Source organism: Larus michahellis, chromosome 2, assembly GCF_964199755.1.
Source record: "Larus michahellis chromosome 2, bLarMic1.1, whole genome shotgun sequence".
Lineage (NCBI taxonomy): Eukaryota > Metazoa > Chordata > Aves > Charadriiformes > Laridae > Larus > Larus michahellis.
Genome location: NC_133897.1, coordinates 128,118,703 through 128,135,742, shown reverse-complemented (window position 1 = coordinate 128,135,742; position 17,040 = coordinate 128,118,703). Strand labels below are relative to the sequence as shown.

General features: G+C 39.9%; 1 protein-coding gene across 4 annotated transcripts in view; it reads right to left on the bottom strand.

The window, feature by feature from the left end:
- The window catches only part of FAM110B (family with sequence similarity 110 member B), a 114,755-nt gene that overhangs the window by 92,759 nt on the left and 4,956 nt on the right, over window positions 1–17,040 (bottom strand). The window contains exon 2 of one of the 4 annotated variants that reach the window (XM_074577066.1): window positions 16,250–16,325. The exons of the other annotated variants lie outside the window; for them this stretch is intronic. The gene's annotated coding sequence lies outside the window, so the exon portion shown is untranslated. The remainder of the gene's footprint in view (window positions 1–16,249; window positions 16,326–17,040) is intronic. 4 annotated transcript variants of the gene reach the window in all.

Below are 17,040 nucleotides of genomic sequence, written 5' to 3'. Positions count from 1 at the left end.
TAGATGGGCACCCAAACAAGTATTAAACCCCAAATATTGAATTTGAACATTCTCAATTGTAAGTTCAAATATATGAGGCATCTAAGAAGGTGCTTGTGTAACACACAAAATTAAGTATCAAAAGCACTAAAGACAAAAGGAACAAACTTTAAAATGAAGTCTAACATCTAAAGAGATTTCTACCTTGATCTTTATTGCACTGCTATCATTTCTTCTGCCGCATTTTCATACTGCATAAACAATGCATTCAAGTTTCCAGTTATTATGCTTGTGTGCTAACAAAAAAGGAGATACATTTTCAGAGGTGTGCCTCCTCAGACCCTCCTGAAGGGTTTCGCATGATGCAATTCAAGCAGAATGTTTCAATTTGCTTGCCACAAAAATAGGGAATGATTATTTTACTACACGTCAAAGAAAAAGTAGTATACCAAAAGTCATCATTTGGTCACTAACTATAAAAGTTACAATAAAATACATGGGATGTAAACAGAATTTGATAGGCATACTTAAAACACATTTGACATTTTTCTCTCCTGTGTTTTTTTTGGTTTTGATGATCTTTATAATCTTTGTTCATTTTACATGAAAATAACCTAACTACGCAAGTTAACTTTTTAATCGAGCAAATTTCAAGCTCTTTTCAACATATGAAGAACTGTTGACAACAAACTTTCTTTGTATTGACACTACTTTAGCACTTACACTGCATAGCAATTTATTCGGGATGTTATAATTTGGTTCTGTGTGGGTGTCAACTGACTTGCTTCAAAGTCTGCTTCACATCTACAGTAGTTAATCAAGAAGAGGATGCAATTACATTAGTCACAGGGGCTGACTACAACATATAAGGCTTTTGCACATCTCACTGTGGGAAGTTAGGACCTGCAATTCCACACATTGGAGGACTTCCCCTGAAAGCGATAAATATAATATTTCTTGTCTTTTGCCAGCACAAAACCAAGTTTTGTGAGGCAGACAGGTATCATTGGCAGGTCCTGGATCAGCAGACGAGCAGGCTTTCTGCTCTCCTCCCACATCCACAAGATCTTGGGCAGGAACAGCATTAAAGGAAAGCATCAATATACGAATGCTGAACACGAACTTTTTAACTTAAAATGACCTTTTATCCCTCGAGTTTGCACTCCTTGATGCAGTGCTAGACATGAAAATACAGACTAGTTTTCTAAGCCTTCACATTTGAAGGAAGTACTCCAGAAACAACTTCAAGATGCCAACACAGATGGCATCTAACTTACTTAATGTAATTTTTTTGTGAAGTACAACAGCCATAGCTTATGAACAGCATATTTCAGAGAAGCCTCTTATCTTGATTTACAGAACTTGCAAATTGATGGAAAATTCATTACATACCCTGTGTAAGTTGTTCCACGATTAATTATCCTAATTTAACTACCTTTGCTTTTGGTTCTAGGGTGACACGGAAGCTTAAGGGAAAATTACAGGCTTCGTAACAACTGTTTTCCCTGAGTTTGTTTAAACTCCTAATACAGTAGATTATCTGAAAGAGCCAAGAATTTCCCTATTCTTCCAGTTTACATATTTAACAGCACTTTTCCCAATTTTTTCAGTTTACATATTTAACACCAGGCCAAGGTGCTGGCACTGCAGAGCTAAACATGTGGGGAAGTGACTGCTGAGGAAGAGCAATAGGAAAGCCAGACGAGGCAAAGGGAGAGATTTCATGTTTTAGTATCTCCTAATGAATTAAAACAAGAATTGGCAAGCTTTCAAATATATTTATTTCACTGACTTGGATGTTTTCACATAAGAAAAAAAAAATTTGGTCCTGTGGCCAGAGCTTGTTTTAGCAACACCACAAGCCCTGGTTTTGGGTGGAATTTGGTTTTCTTTTCTCTAGGGAGTTAGTGGACTTTCAGGGGACCTCTCAGATTGCACTCCGGAGAGCGAGTTCCCATAAACAGCCACAAAGATCATGAGAGGGCTGGAGCACCTCTCCTACCAAGACAGGCTAAGAGAGTTGGGGTTGTTCAGCCTGGAAAAGAGAAGATTCCAGAGAGACCTTACAGCAGCCTTCCAGTGCCTAGAGAGGGCCAACAAGAAAGCTGGAGAGGGGCTTTTTACAAGGGAATGTAGTGATAGGATGAAGCGTAATGGCTTCAAACTAGAAGAGGGTAGATTTAGATTAGATATCAGGAAGAAGTTTTTCACTCTGAGTGGTGAGATGCTGGAACAGGTTGCCCAGAGAAGCCGTGGATGCCCCATCCCTGGAAGTGTTCAAGGCCAGGCTGGATGGGGCTTTGAGCAGCCTGGTCTAGTGGGAGGTGTCCCTGCCCATGGCAGGGGGCTGGAACTAGGTTATCTTTAACATCCCTTCCAACACAAACCATTCTATGATTCTATGAATGTGATCACCTGCAGTCAGGAGGCCAAGGCAGCACTGGAAGGCTACAGCCATGGCATGGGGCCTAGGCTGGACAGTGGGCAGGCATGGGGGCTGGGGCGGGGGGGGGGGAACTCCGAGGGTCCCCAGCCCCAGGGATGGCCCCACACTGAGAAACAGAAGAAGAGCACATCCCTGTGAGCTTTTATGGTGGGGATCAAGAACGCATGGGGGGAGGTGAGCATTTTAATGCCCTCACAGAAAGGGAGATGCTCCCATCAATGTTTGAGGGTGGCAGGTTCCTCCCTCACCAGTGCATCCCCAGTCAGGAAGCTTTCTAGCCATGGAGGATAATTTTTGTTGAATAAAGCCTTAAGTTATTAATAAGAATGAAATCTCTTGACCTAGATTTTCTCCTAGCTTAAAAAAAAAAAATCCATATACACACACACCACAGCCTCCCCCTACAAACACTAACTTATTATACTCATCATACACCACAGCACTTCAAAACAGATATTTCACAATGAAAACGAAAAAAAAAAAAGGTTTTCTTGCCCCTCCCTTACCCAGCTTTGTGTAAGAACATGAATACAGATGATGTTTGATTAAAACAGAAACCTGAACCCCAGGCTGAACGTATTTACTTTTCAAAAGCATTTTACAATTGATTTTCTTCTTGCCTGCTGTGATAATTGATGAAAACTACACAGGGATTAAAATGAGCACAGGTGTGTGTCTACACAGTTCAAAGATATTTGATCCCAAATGAAAATAATAAAAAAAAAGCTTGAGTATTTTTAGGAATGGATTTAACACAGCCTAACCAAATAAGCCTAGATTAAAAGTAGGATTTTACAGTCCAGACTTCATCTTACTGAAATTTGAAACTCATTTCATAATGTATCAGAAATTTTTGCAAGCGATACCTGATTTAAACTGGTATTAACAGCTCTCCATATCATAGGTGTCAGAGTGGATCCAGAGGAAAAATAAGGCCACTAAAAGCAGTAAAGAGCACTAAAATACAAACAGGCATGTGTAACAACAGACAGTTGGCATTAAATCAACATTATTTTTAAATTTGTGAGAAGTAAAAGGAAAGTCCGTGAACTGAGAATATTTTACTGCCAATATACAAGTCCGCACAAAACCCGTGCTTATTTTCTTTGCCAAATTTATACTGCTACAGCTGGATCACAACTTCCTTGCACTCGAGAGGTCAGGAACTGTTTGAAAAGAAATGCATGATACAGCTGATCTTTGTGCCAACTAATCATACCTAATGCAAAAAATGTGATTTCCCCATTTTTCTGTCGCAGCCTCCTTCAGCAAGTAACTAGCATGTTGCTAATCCCAAATTTGTTGCACTACTTTGTTAAACAGATTTAAAAGACAAATACACACAAATCACACAGGATAAAGAATTTATTCTGTGCTCAAGGCTTACTGCTGTGCTTCTACAAGAATCAAAAAACACAGCACTCAATTGTATAGAAAACAAATTAATTTGTCCCAAAGGCATGCCAACAGAAGACTCTACACTTACACAGGCCTTTTTATACAGCAGCTATTTTCTTGCCTAAACTATCTAAAACACTGCTCCTACAGTAATGCATATTCAATCTTTTTGAAACAGAATCCAGTATATTTTTAGGCCTCTCAATAATAACAGTAGGAGATTACAAATAGATGGATCAGAGACAGAAGAATTCCCTTCCCTCCCCTTCCCCATACAGGGGGGCTGCTCATGGCCCCCCTCAATGTGGGACACGAGGTAATTAGCAGTACCTCCAAACTAGCTTAATTTTCATTTAAGCATCTTTTTGATTAGTGAGAATGAGGGAATCCAGGCAATCATTTTGCAGAAACACATCACTGAAACTGCCAACATCTGAAATTTTCCAAACAGCCCTGTAACTACACTTACCTCCATGCATTTTCATGTGTGTCTTACCACAGACTTATATTTTTGTAGCATCCACTACAGTGGGTACTATTACAAATCTAAATTAACTGCATCTCTATGCAAAACTATCTTATTAACCTAGAGCTTTTGAAACCCCTGAAGCTTTGACTTTAGATTTTTTAGATTTTCACACCAACCCTCCGAAGTCTCACCAGGGCATCAAGCCCAATCTTTCAATAGACTGGTAAAGAAACTGAAATTAAGATATGACAACCTGGCAAAAAATTAACACACCACAAACATGCTTCTAATATCTTTTTCTTTAAGCAGAAAACCATCATTTGCCATTACTACACAATTAAAAAACATTTATTTTAAATTTCTTAGAACACCAAGAAACTGTTTTAATTAATGATGACAGATGATTTAAAGAGCTCCCTAAATACAAAAATTTTGAAGCTAAACAAAAGGAACTGTAATGAGAAAACAGTCTTTTACCAACTTCTTGATCAATTAAACATATTGGTGAACAAGTTTAATTGTATGTTTTCATCTGGGCCAATATTAACCATAGATGAAGTTCAATTTGTGCACAACCACATTTAAAACTGCAGGGATCATAAGAAGTACAAAAAACAAGACCATCAAAAAAGTTATCAAATGATTCTTCACATTTCACAAAGTTCTGAAGGTCAGTTCAAGCCCTGGGGAAGACAGAACCTGTGGGTTTTTTATTATAGGATATCATTCTGTACATAAGAAACCGTATATATTTACAGTAGAGTTAAAAATTAACAAAAAGTAGACTAGGGCATTCATTGAAAACACGTTAAGACTTCAGATCCTAAATAATTCAGATACTTTGAAATAACCTAAATCTAAAATTGCAATCATTTTGTTTTAATTAACAGATAACCAATTCCTTTTACTGCAAGAATTTGCATAGCACATGGCTAATTACTACCCTGTGAAGAGTCTGGGAGAAAAAAAAAAAGGCAGCTAAATCTTAACATAGTTCATCAATACAATATAAATCTAAGTACCATTGTTAGTGCCTTTTTTCATTTTTTTGAGAACAAGTATAGATAAAAGCATGCTCTTTAACACACAGGCAACTAAACAGGAATAAGACTGTCAAGTGAATCCGCACAGGAAACCCAGGATTAGGGCTGAAACTCTATTCTAATCCTTCTGTCCACAGAGGGAGCAGTCTCCAGGCAGCATGTGGTCTGGGCATGCACCTGCAATACACAGGCAAGACTTAAAATACTTACAAAAAGATCAAGCTTTGTCTGAGAAAAGTTTCTTGTTGGCTTAGGAAGCAGTGTATCCGCCTCCTTCAAAAACAAACAGCAATCACACACATCAGCTTGTCAGTGATTCTGCCAGAATGATACCTGTATGCGACACATGTACACTCAACCCATCATTTCTGGGAATGGACTTGACAGTGAGAAAAAAGCTCAAGAAAGCAGAAAAAAACCCTCTTGTTGCAAATATACCTAACAATTCAAGTTGACGCAGTCATACCAAACCACTACTCTGTGAACTTTGCATTACCTTTCTGTGAATTCCCAGATTGACTGATGAAGTCTAAGCACTTGGTAAAGATTGTCACAAACTGAGGAAGAATCCTTCAAACACAATAGAATTCCCTTAACAATGAAATAATCTTAGAAGATAGTATCTTTTATCTGGTTCTGCAAAATGACTAGTAGAAGAGCAAGGTTCATGTTTAAATACCATCTTCTTTTGCCTCACACAATCTTTTCTGATACTTTTATACTACGACATGAAGCAAAGTCACATTAGGTGCTACAGCAGAAAGCTTCCAGCTGGGCTGGGGACCTCAGGAGTTCCTGCTATCTCTAACTGGGAGCTCTGCTGGTGCACCTGGGAGCTAAATGAATGTCAGCCATTTAGAAGTCTGTGGACCCATTTTGTTTCATGGAAAGATTGGTCCACTTTTTAAAAGTGCGTGGGGAGGGGTTTCTAAATCCTGTGATTATAGGTTTGGCATAGAGTGCAATAAAAATGGAGAACCACAGAGAACGATATGCTTTCCAATGCAGCAGCTTTGAGAAGTCTCCATTTTTCCATTGAGACTGAAACTACTGCTGTCAGTCCTAAGCCATTTTGTCATAAAAGTCTAAATACCAAAGCAGCAAGAGACTTTTTGCTTACATTTGGTGCTGCTTCTCTTAAAGCAGAGTGGAATTTAATTTAGCGAGGTTTATCCATGCACCGGGTTCAACTCGTACCCCATTTATAGCCAACACTGACAATAATAAAACCACAATTTAAAATGGGGAAGTGGAAATGTTTGCAGGCTATTTTCTGACCCTTCCCCCTCAAGCATACATGACAAGCCAACTGACATCAGAACTGGCTTAATACCACTTCAGGCAAGAAAAGTACCTAGTGGTAGAATATGAAGAGCCAGCTGCAGTCCACCAACAGATGCATCACAGAGCAACGGAGAACTAACTTACTTGTTTCCATACACCATACACATGCTTGTTTGTTCAAAATGAAGCTACAGGATCACCTTACCAAGTATAAAATAATAATGAACACCATAAAATTCTTTGTAAGCAGTCAGACATCAGCTGCCATATTTGAGCTTTGAAGAAACTGTCACAGGCGAGTTAACAAGCTCCTAAAACCTGGCACTCACTGAGCTGATACTACAAGATATTTGCAGAAATGAAATAGCACTTCAGCTTCCAAACTGAAGACTTTTACATAATTAAGATATGTAAATAGGCATAAACAAAAATAAAGCCAAAAAACATCTGTAAGAGACTATATCTGCAACCATTTTCCTACTTACAAAGCCACATCCTTGATTTCAACTTAGTAAGAGGAAAGGCTCAGATAGTTATTTTGTATCTGCTAATTTCTGAATATTATTACAGTATGTTGTTACTGACAATCAAGTACTAATACGAATGGCTATTTAGAAGTTCATGGTCATCATATAACTTACCCTTTTAAGTAGTTTACTGTATTAAATGCTAAACAGCTTTATCCTGCATTAAATTGAGCCAAAAATGCAACAGAGCATCTTCACTGCTATTCTCAGTTTTCCCTTTGAAAAGCAAACTCATTTTGTTCTATAAAGAGAATAAAGTCTCTAAAAGAAGACTAAATTCTTTCTTTCTCAAAGGCAAGCTCTGAAGAGATTGCATAAAAAAAAGATTTTATTCTTGGCTCAAATACGAACATTTGGGAATCGCTACTTTTCAGCAAGGACTCACCCACTTAAAGGCAGAAGAATCTATTTTGAAAAGCAGTGTGAAATTTCAGGAAAAAAAAAAACCCACACGTATTTTGCACTTCCCAGCTTTTGGTAGTTCTCCAGATAAGACAAAAATCTCAAAATAACCTCTTCCCCATATAACTGATTTCTCATAGATGTTGCCAAGTTACCTTATACCACCAGCAAGAACTTCTACAAGAAGTAACTACTTCCAGACAAAGCAACTCAGAGCAGAGACAGTAAGTGAAAAGTAAAAGCATTTGAGGCATTTTAGGAGAGATACCCGAGAGAAGGACCTGGGGAATGGATCTCACCAGGCACTCACCTCACCCTGCCTTGTCACCAGTCTGTTCAGTGCCCTTCAGAAGATACAGGGGAGCAACACCATAGCTCAGGACTTATGGACAACCTCTCCAAAGCCCAGGGCAGGAGATGAGTTTGAGCCCAGCCCCGCCGCTAAGGACTATGCTAAGGACTAACGGTCCTCAGAGGAGCAACGCTTCTTTGGATGCAGACCATGTACTGTAGTTGTTTCCCTGGATTCAGTTCAAACCAGCTGCAAAAAGGGAAAGCTCATCTAGAAGATTAGATCAGGTCCCTACAGAAACATTTAGGGCTTTCAAACAAAGAGTATTATTTGTACGTGCACACATGTGGACACCATCATGTTACAGCAAAAATACCAAGGGATGGGGAGGAGGATTCAATCTTTTTTCTCCAAGATGAGTCAAGACTACCTGCAGACATTCACATAACGTTTCATGAATGTTGAGAAATGCTGCAGGTCCCACGGTCAGTGGTGCAAATCATAAGCCAGAGCTCTCCTATCAACTCCTTTTCCCCATCTCATGCGTGCGCATTTTCCTGGGAACAGTTTTTTGTATTCTCACAGTGTTTTATGTGAAGGGATTGCTACTTTCTATCTATGATGCAAAACCTTGACTGTGACCTACAAGTGCTCTGCACGGTTGGGCTCCTGGCACATCAGCCCTTGAAGCAGGCTGTGGCTCTCCTGTTGAGCATCCCTCACAAAACCAGAGGCAGGAAACACCAAAGGATCCTGGAGGGATGGCTAAGCAGACCGTATGGTCCAGCCCAGAGGCCAGCCATACCCCGATCCCCGGGGAGAGGCAGGCCAGGCCACGTACTGTGGGCTACTGCAGGAAGCCCGGACCTGGGGCACAGCAGGGAGCCACAGCGCTTTCCAGGGGCTGCCTCTTCTCAAGAGCATCGGCAGGCATGGCCATGAGGCGCAACCCGCTGCAAGGACAAGGCCAACGCACACGTCCTGCCATCAAGACCTTACGGAGGACTGCGGAAAGACTCTGCCCTGAGTGAGCACTCTGCCTCTTGCCTCACTGCAGACGTGTCTCCACAAGCTGCTTTTACAGCAGGGATGGAAAAGAAAAAACCCAGCAAAACAGCATCAGATGGTGGCTATTTTGACAACTGCACTCCTTTCACAAATGACAGTCTCCAGCTGCAATAACCGCACTGGGCGCTAGCTCATCTTTCCCCCCCCCCCCCTTTTTTTATTTAAATACTCACACCCTGGAATGTATATAGGAATAAATTAAAGCACTTTTATTATATAGGTCAAGTCCTGACCTGTTCATCTACATACATTAGCATAAAGGTAAAAGTATTACAGACATCAAAAATGAAGCATTAATGGTTAGTTTAAATACATGTCCTAGAGATTGTTAGAAGGAAAAGAATTCTAAATGAAACAAAAAAATTAAGATAACAAAAGTAATAACTGAGAAAGTGAGGCACTACTTAAATTGAATCTTTTCCCCAAGAGGATTTTCCCTTGTGACTAGTTAGTTACATTTTACGAGCAGACAACATAATAAATGAGACATCTTCATTTTACATCACTGTACATTTCATACATATTCAGGATGAAGACTAACTATATAATTCAAGATAATTGAGATCAGTTTTGAAATATGCTTTAAACTTTCTGAAAGCGCTGTACACAGGTTTCCATGTAGAACACATCCCTTTTCTTCCCAAATCAGAAAAGAACTGGTTAAAACAAAAACCATCGTGTAATTGAGAACAATTAAGCAGGTATGATCTGTAGTTTCTCAGCAGGGGAAAGAAGTTCTCCTACGCTTCAAGCTGCCAAAGGCTGTGAAGTTGTGATCAAAGATATGATAATATTAAAAAAAGACAGACGCTGGACAGCAACCCAATGGCACACTCCCTGCTTTCTCAGGAGCCTCCAGAGGTACAAAGCCCATACTCCAGCACTGTAATTGCCTCCTCCATATCCTTACCCACCCATGCCTCTTCCTTATCCTTAGAGAACGCTCACTAGAAGTGCCAGTGAAGTTTGTAGGGCAGCGACCACAGTATTTCTTACATTCTCATTTATACTTTGGTTAATTGTCATGCCAATGAGCTAGTTGATCACGGATAGTAACTCTAAGAGCTGTTTGACTTGATGAACAAGATAAACGGAACGAAAGTGAGGTATATCTCATTGTTAGAGACCGCAATCTTTGCAAGTACAAAAAAAAAGTAAGTTCTGACATTGACTTTAGAAAAATCACAGCCTAGGAAGATCTACACAACTCTGTGTTACTCTGCAAAACAGCTTCAAATAAAGAAAAAAAGTTGCATCCACATGGCTATTCTACAGAGGAACAAGAGGATATTTTCTCCATTCCAACATAACACTTATTCTATTAACACTTAAAGTGAATTTTAAAAGTTTGGCATTCTACATATTGCCTAATAAGAAGGAAAAGGTATTAAGGAAACAATGGTGAATCCACTATTGCAACTCCAGAATTGTAATGTAAAAAGCACTAAGTGCAGAACTATTTTGTTGCTTCTCTCAGATCAGTATATTATGGTACCAAATTACACTTCACCAAAGGAGGACTTCACAGGGATTGCTAGCACTCCAGTCTGGTTCAACGTCGAAAACAGCTGACTTCATTTTCAAATATTAGATGACTTTCACAATTTGCACAAAGTTGAATGAAGTATTCCATGAAAGCAAGTCACACTGATTAAGGAACAGGTTTTGTTTCTCGTTAGAAATTCAGCTTTAAATTAGTGGAAGTTCTAAGCATGGGAAAGACATAGCAGAAAGACTGGAACCTCGCAGCAGCCAACTTTGCATTAGACAGTATCTGTATCACAACTGCCATAATACAAACTGTCTTCTTGCCTTCCTGTCTGACTCACACTGCAATTCCTTCAGGCTTAAACCACAGCAACGGGTGACATGCTACCAGCCTGCAGCACTGCAATACTAACCACGTCCACTCCTAGGCCACAGCACAATTATTAGGTGCAATACTGCCAGGGCTTTTCTGATACCAGTCTTTGTCCCTCCAGTCTCCACATTGTCCCACCTCAGCTGCAACACCTACAGGAAACAGAGTTTTCACGGAAAATGTTTTGGCCATGCAGCAAAACGGGAATGAAGGATACTGGGAGAGTGAGCATGGGGTCTATAGGGTGGGCAGCTCTTCCACTCTACAGCTTCACCGACTCCCTCTGACTAAAATATATAATATCATCCTGATGTTCAGCAGTAAAGAAAGCTTACCACCATTAGTAGGATTTGATTAGCACTGACCATAATGATAGCACAGGAGGCAAATATGCCTCTCCACTCTCCGGCTGAGCAGTGCAGCCCATATGATGCAGTAGGAGATGGAGTGCTAGGATCCGATTTCATACTGGAGCACAGCACCTTATAAAAAGCCTTTTCAGCAACAGTCATCCAGAAGTAATATGGAAATCAAATTAGTTGATTGCAACAATCTAAACAGCATCATTTGATACCTTCACAGCAGCTCTTGGATAATGAGAGTTTAGAAGGAGAAATCCTATCTTTTATTAAACCAAACATAGCTGGAGGACAGGGCCTCTCCCTACAGCTTTTGCCTATTCCATTTTAGGCCAAGTAATGAAAACATTAATGCTGCTTAGCCAGCAAAGCACAAGTTAATTCAGCTTCTATCTCCCCAAAGCCTATAATTCTCTGGTCTAGTCTTCATGAAGAGCACTTTAAAAATGTTTCAAATATAACGTGAACAGCCATATAATCATCACTGTACATGCTCCTTTATGGGTGGTAAGGACGCTACTCCAGAACGCAATGCAGAGTGCACCTCCCGGGCACCAGAAGGATGAGCAGATGTACCTATAAGGTTAAGGTATAAAAAGTCCAAGAAGCGACATGTGGGTTCACCATCATGCTATGTACAGCTCATTCATGACGACACAGCTGTTTCATAGAATCACAGACTATTTCAAGTTGGAAGGGACCCATAAAGATCATCAACTCCAACTCCCTGCACCTCACAGGACTACCCAAAACTAAACCATGGCAAAGGGCATCGTCCAGATGCTCCTTGAACTCTAACAGGCTTGGTGCTGTGACCACTTCCCTGGGGAGCCTGTTCCAGTGACCGAGCACCCTCTCAGTGAAGAGCCTTTTCCTAATGCCCAGCCTGAACTTCCCCTGACGCAGTTTTATACCATTTTGTGTTCTATTGCTGGTCACCAGAGAGAGGAGATCAGCACCTCCTCCTTCACTGCCTCCCCTTGAGGAAATTGTAGGCCATCATGAGGTCACCCCTCAGCCTTCTCTTCTCCAAGCTAACAAAACCAAGTGACCTCAGCTGTTCCTCATAAGTCATGAGTGCAGAGTATCAAAATTACAGCGAATGTACAGGTTGTGAACACACCAAAGCCCAGCACATACTGTAAACATTCATGCAAGCATGGGCTTCAGGGACAGAGGCAACACAGAGTACAAACAGAGGAAGCATCAAGCAAAGTCCAACAGCTGCCTGAGACCTGATGAGATGCTATATGAGGTGCCACTGGATCCCAAGGAGGCCACAATACTCTAAATTCTCCATATAATGCTTACAAAGGTGTCCTCTAGGACAGTCCTATACCACTGTTTTAGTCCAGTGTCTGTTTTCCTGCTCTACAGAAAATAAGCCCTTACCTCCTGGTGTTAAGGGAGGACTTATTTTTTCATTCATATTCAGCATTTACTTCGACAGTTTTCCTTCATCCTTGATCCCCCCAGCCCACATAATAACATAGGCGATTCCAAATAGTAGGCCACTGTCTTGATTTTGCATTTTTACTACATTTGGGAGAAAGTATGCTGCAAGAATTTTGTTCTATCTCATCGGCACTCCTGTTCTTTAATATAATTTCTGGATACAGCTCACGCAGACAAATTAGCAGGGTGATATTTCACATAGTTCTTGGTCTTTATGGTTCATTCTCTCACTTAGCTCGTGTTTGCTGTGAGTTGCCATATTCCTAGATCAGGAGAGGGTAATTCACACATCTGCTTACTGTAACAAAAATCAGAAAGGCCAGAAGGGAGCAGATGATTTTCTCATCTTAAAGAGCTTTGAAATATCTCATTTAAGTTCCGCTCCCAACACTGACAGTCCAAAGAACCTCCAAGAAAGGTATGCAGCAAGTTTTTATCTCAAATGCTACTAATTTTACATTTGCTGAGTGAAAACCATATGTCTATTTGTGTGCATTTCTGCAATTGCACTTTTTCATTCATTAAGATGAGAAATTACTTCTTTTATGCAATCTGCTACTATTCAGATAGCAAAACATTGTGATGTCTGGTAGCAAGCTTGCTGTTTTTGGCTTTAGGAGGTTTGGGGTTTTTTTCCCCCCGCCTCTTCCTGTGAGAGGAAAGCTTTTCCCAAAGGATTTAAGCGATTTCATAAAACAAATGTAAAAACAAAGACACTTTTGTTCAAGGACTGAAGGTTTTGTTTTAAGGGGGATGGAGAGGGAAGGAAGAGAGAAATGACACTGATCATCTTTCAATTAAACAGGAAAAAAAAGACGATATCTCATTCTTAAAATAGAAACTTTGTGATAGCACAAACTTACTATAATAAAAGGGTCCCCAGAAAAAAAAATCAAGTTAAGATTTTTCTTTTCTTAAATATACAAGTTTTTTTTATTATAGTCACAAGTGAAGACCTCAAACTATTAAAGCAAAGATCAGAGGAGAACAACATTTTCTCTCCCCAAACATTTATACAAACGCATTGCAGAAATCTCAAATGTTGCAGAATTTAGATTCTAGTTTCCAATTAGCAGATATTAATTAATGGAATTAACTGACTTATGGGCAAGTCCCTACATATTGCATCAAGTTTTATTATGTAAAAAAGAAGTCCGACAGCCCCAAGTGATCTTCAGTGAGAAAATAACATCTATCCAAATGGAGCAAAAGCAATCCATGAAGTCCCATTCACACTGCCTACCATTTAAATTCATTCAGCATCATCACTCACTGCAATTATCATTCAACAGCCAAAACTAACACACTGGGAGAACTCAATAGCAATATACTTCAGTAATATCATAGCTCAGAAAGGCAAAACAACACAGACAATAAGAATCTCACAATTAAATACAACATGCAAGTGAAATCTATCACATTTTAACTACTTGTACTTACATGACTGATTTACAAACGTTAGTATTAAATTCAATTTTTTCTAAATGTAGTCTTGAAGTACATGCATGCATGGGAAGTGACAAGATTTCTTTTAATTAAGAGATTAAAAAACAGGTCTAATACCATTGGGGGTAGACAGGAGGAGAAATAACATTCTGTCAAATACGTCACAGCAACATTACTTTTTATGTATATAAAATAAAGAACAAATAAAGCGTATATTATCATCATCTTCTCAAAAGTGCTCTACCCAACCATTACTTAAATGATTCTCTTCTATCCTAGTTTGGGCTGCACATATATATATGCACATATACACACAAGAAACAGTTTCATTTCTAATGGCCCCCTGACCTCCCAAATGGCAACATGCACAGATTAACTCCTCAAACAGAGAAAGACAACGTACAAAGGTCATTACAACTCCAAAGGTCTGGGTCCACTCATGAATTTGGGTAGTTATTTAAAACATACTTGTCTAATACTGTGTAGAGGTATTGGACAAAGAGGAAGACACTGCTACCAATGGTTCTTTCACAACAGAAGGACACTCCTTCAGCTCCTGTTTGCACAAAAAACCACCATGTGGAAACCTGAAAGTTAAACCACTGGAAAGCTGCAGAACGACGTTTCTTTCCCCATTCTTCTGCCCACAACTCTTCTCCTTTGCTTTGTTTTTTAACTATGCAAGACACCATGTGATTTACAAATGCTCAAATCTAAAAGGTTCTCCTTCAGTTTGGTCTAAGGTTCTGCTTTGTTCCTTCCCCGCTGTAACCCCTCCTCATTCAAAAAGTGCTTTTCTAAACAGTGCAACCCCAACCAGCTAATAGATATCCCACTGTTACAGCAATGAATAAAACATGAGATTTCCAATTTAATTTGGACACAAGGTAATGTGCATACTCAGTTCATGTGTAATATGTAAACTTTTCTCTTCCTTTCCACGTTAACCAGATTGTCCACTCACAATCTTTCCGTAATTCTCATTTTCTCAGTCACATTTTCTCCCCTGTATTCTTTCACATGTGCATGTTCCAAGTTTTACCTCCGTCTCCTATACCACTTGCTCCTTGCTGCAACCCATTTCTCTGCTTCCCAGTCTGACCATGCTCACCATGAACCCACAGTTCACTGACCTGTTAACAAGGAGGAGGATATTCCTTTCCACGTGTTTGGGCTACAGACAATACTGGATGCTGCTGTTATCTTCCCTGTCCAATAAAGTCTTAAAACATTTCCTCCCATCTCTTAATGCAGACTTTTCCAAGACCTCAAACTGTAACAGGAAATTATTGGAGTGATTTTGTTTTTAAAGAACACAGCAAAGCATCAGGAGACAAGTGCTCTGCTCTACCATTTGCTAGAGACTGTTTGAATTTAGGTTGAATCCCTCCTTTGTAAATCTGAAATAACTTTTCTACCTCATGCATTAATATTTGGAACTTGAAGGCTGTCAAGCGAAAGACACTATAAAAATGCAAAGCATAGCCCTAGTCTCATCTTTTTTTAATGATAAACCCAACAAAAGAGCAATAGGAGCAAATGAAAAATCACAATAAGTGAATAACCTAATAATACATGCTAAAACCTACCAAGACAATAAATTCAATTTTCCCTGGGATTGTTAAATTATTCTTTTGATGGCTCAACACAATCTCTTCACGTTTATTTCCTATGGGGGATGCTGACACATTGAGCTCATTACACAGCTCCTCTTTAAAGAAAACACACACATGCATTTAAAGCAAACACCTAAAATTTAACAGTTCTGAGTTTTAATAAACTATGCCGGAAAGGAGCTTGCAACTGGATTATTTCTAAGGAAGCAAGACACCTGCCTTATAAATTCAAAACAAACAGACATAAAGCAATGTCAAGACACTGATCTTGCTTTGATGTACAAAACACACTCAAAGCATCTTACTTTTTTAATGATTCTTCTCAAGATGCATCCACACAGATGACATACATTCTCCCTTTTTTGAAGGGTCATCTCAAAAACTTCCAGAAGTTTGACTGGGCATACAAAGCCCAACTACAGGACAGCTTATAAATGGACAGAACCTGATGCTATAGCAGAGATCAAATTAAGTCAACGTGGTGGAGCCTTCAAACCACATACACCATCATTACGCTTTCCATGAGGCACGTGCCTCTTCAGTGTGTACCAAACAAGCCTTCAACAGAGTTGCTAGAGGAAGTGTCTGAACCTGTATCTCATACCTCAATTTGTTCCCAGTGGTTACGTTGTGTTGGCCTTTGTATAGTTCAGCACCAGCGCCTAGGTCAGGTGCTACACCTGCAAAATGAAGCCATAGATGAGCACACATCCTCCTGGCTGGGAGCCCCCACCCTGGGTCTTCAGCAGTCCTGCACTCCACCTACTGCGCAAGGCTCTGCTCGAGTCCCTTCTCGGGTGAAGCCTCCCTATTCCCATTCCCAGGAGCACGGTCATCAAACAAGAAGATGCAGCCAGTGCCACGGAGCACTCCCAAGACCAGAGAGCATGAAATCAGGCAGAAGATAGATACCAGCACACACTCAACAGGAAAGCATAAACCTTTTATTTATTTATGGGTTCAAGTTAGCCATCCTGACCTCCAGCCTGTACATCCATTTAAGCTTTTTCTGTCCCACGCATATTAATTTGTGGTTATCTTTAATATTTCATGAGTTATATTTGATTCCACTCCATTATACACTAAAAGAGAAGAAAAAGCAGCAGCTAGTAATGCCATAGACAGGGGTCTTACTTGTTATAAATTCCATTCATCTTCAAGTGACTGGACAACACATACTCCCCAAAAATAAGTATTTCTGCTCATCACACCTATTTCACAGAAGTGTTTTCTGTTTCTGTTGATTAGCAGAGAAGATCGAAGCATAAAAGTTACGGTAGCCTGAGTTACTCAAACTGCCCATTTCCTTAATAGTCACATGCAAATTTAAACACAAACTGGGGCTTAAGAGAAGTACAGCTGGGAGGGCACCCAAAATCGGACAGTTAGGAAACT